Source organism: Schistocerca gregaria, unplaced genomic scaffold, assembly GCF_023897955.1.
Source record: "Schistocerca gregaria isolate iqSchGreg1 unplaced genomic scaffold, iqSchGreg1.2 ptg001205l, whole genome shotgun sequence".
NCBI classification, from domain to species: Eukaryota; Metazoa; Arthropoda; class Insecta; order Orthoptera; family Acrididae; genus Schistocerca; species Schistocerca gregaria.
The window spans coordinates 42501-45000 of NW_026062530.1; the positions used below are offsets into that span (position 1 = coordinate 42501).

General features: G+C 57.2%; 1 non-coding gene across 1 annotated transcript in view; it reads left to right on the forward strand.

Moving 5' to 3' along the window:
- The first annotated feature begins 1963 nt into the window (after positions 1–1963).
- LOC126329659 (small subunit ribosomal RNA) overlaps positions 1964–2500 on the forward strand; it is a 1891-nt gene continuing 1354 nt past the window's right edge. Inside the window, exon 1 of the ribosomal RNA XR_007562416.1 lies at positions 1964–2500. This exon is cut by the window's right edge and continues 1354 nt beyond it. This is a non-coding gene — a ribosomal RNA (small subunit ribosomal RNA).

A 2500-nucleotide genomic window follows, 5' to 3' on the forward strand; every position in this document is an offset into this window, starting at 1 on the left:
CTGCACCTTAACCTAACTTACGCTGCACCTTAACCTAACTTACGCTGCACCTTAACCTAACTTACGCTGCACCTTAACCTAACTTACGCTGCACCTTAACCTAACTTACACTGCACCTTAACTGTCACATGTAACGTCACAGGAATGTAGCTTTGCCTAACAGCAACCCTCTGAACATAGTTCACTGCTTGGATCCTCTGGTGTCATGTGTATTTCTTGATGCCATGGTGCGTACCCTCACATAAAGGTCTTTCGAGTGTTGCGTACTTTCTACACAGTCCCGCTAACCACTGGAAGGGTGTACCGCTACAGAACGAATATCGCCCTCCCCTCCTGCCCTTCCAAGCTGGTCGGTCAGGCGTTTGTTTGTGAAATGAGCCTTGCAGCTGTTCAGTTGCATTCGGTTGTCGATGCAGTCAGTGTACGTTGTGGTACGGCCTGTGTGGACTGTCCGCTGATGTACGCGTAACCCACACTGATCATCCGTCGTTACGTACTGAGTGACATAATGTGGCACATGCTTGACCGTACACCGGCTGCGCCCTACAATGGCGAATCATAAGGGCCATATGTTGTGCACGATGCTACTTGTCTCGTCTCCCCATTACAGCGAGATTGCACTGTTGTACGCCGTACAGACATGTGGTAGGTAGGTACGGACGAAAGTATTGCATGTTGGCCCCCCCCCCCCCCCCCTCCTCCCTCTGCCGGGAATCAGCGTGAGCCGTCTGTTGATGTAGCGACGAGGGTTTTCCTATTTAATCGTATTGCCCCACACAACATGATAGCACGGTGGACCGCGTTCCACATCTGCGACATGCTACAGAGGCCGGTTGACAGTCGACCGCGCAAGGGACATTGCACACGTGCGCGGACCATCTTCCACGTGTTCTCTCGTGTACATGCCGCAGTGTGTATGTGGGCTGATGTAGCGTGTCGTGACACATAACATGCAGGCATGCCAGAATCGTAGATTTCGCAAATGTAGATTGACGTATACGTTTGCTGCCAAAGATCCGCAAATGAACTGGAAATCAGTTGTTGAGCGGTTGTTCGCGCTGCAGGTGCATCGGTGATAGCGACGATCGGTACATCTATGAACCGGTTGTTTCGGCGGTACCCGCCATGCCCCCGAACCTGAGTTGGCCATGTGGGTATGAAGCGATACGAGGCTGTGGCTTGGCGGGACAGTCCCCGGCCGGTGAGGGGGGGCCGCCCGGCGTGCTGGCCGCGCGCTGCGTGAGCGCACGCACTACAGCCGGCTGGTGGGGGGCGCCCAGTGGCAGGAGCGCCGGCCGACGGGCCCGGCTGGCGTCCCAGCTATGCGCCGGCGCACCCTGCGCGCGGCGCCAGGCGGCCAAAGTGGGTTCTGCCGAGCCCGGTGCGAAGCGCGGTGGACATCTGCAGTGTGCTGGTCCGATTGCGGACTGTGTGCGTTGAGGATGCGCCGCCGCCCGGCACTCGGCGTCGCGACGCCGTCTGCTGCTCGGTCGCCCCCAGCGGTTCTCGCAGGTGGTTTGTATCGCAGCTCTGCGGACGTGTTGGCGCGTGCGCTGTGCTGGGAGAGTTCGCTTCTGCACCCAAGTGGGGCTTTGCCCTTCTGTGGCGCTGGCGTTGGAGCTGCCGGTCACCGTAGGTGGCGCGTGTTGTTTCCCGCCGGCAATGCCACGACAGCACGCTCCCGGGCCTCTGTCGGCAGCGGCAAGCTCAGTTGGGAGCACGGGTGTTCGCACTGAAAGCGTCTACTCGCCCATCTCCGGGCGATTGCGCCTCTCTCGAACCCGACCAAGTACTTAGGACGGCGCTGCGCGCCGCCGGGACCTGAGAGGGTTTCGAGGTGTATCGTGCAGGGGAGCTCAGCCTCCTCCTGTTTGCAGAATAATTGAGCGGACGCTTGCGTGTTCGCGCGGGCCCTCGGGACACACTCCCGGGCGGCCGGCTGCTCAGCTCTCGTTGACGCAGCTCCCTGGTTGATCCTGCCAGTAGTCATATGCTTGTCTCAAAGATTAAGCCATGCATGTCTCAGTACAAGCCGCATTAAGGTGAAACCGCGAATGGCTCATTAAATCAGTTATGGTTCCTTAGATCGTACCCACGTTACTTGGATAACTGTGGTAATTCTAGAGCTAATACATGCAAACAGAGTCCCGACCAGAGATGGAAGGGACGCTTTTATTAGATCAAAACCAATCGGATTGGCTCGTCTGGTCCGTTTGCCTTGGTGACTCTGAATAACTTTGGGCTGATCGCACGGTCCTCGTACCGGCGACGCATCTTTCAAATGTCTGCCTTATCAACTGTCGATGGTAGGTTCTGCGCCTACCATGGTTGTAACGGGTAACGGGGAATCAGGGTTCGATTCCGGAGAGGGAGCCTGAGAAACGGCTACCACATCCAAGGAAGGCAGCAGGCGCGCAAATTACCCACTCCCGGCACGGGGAGGTAGTGACGAAAAATAACGATACGGGACTCATCCGAGGCCCCGTAATCGGAATGAGTA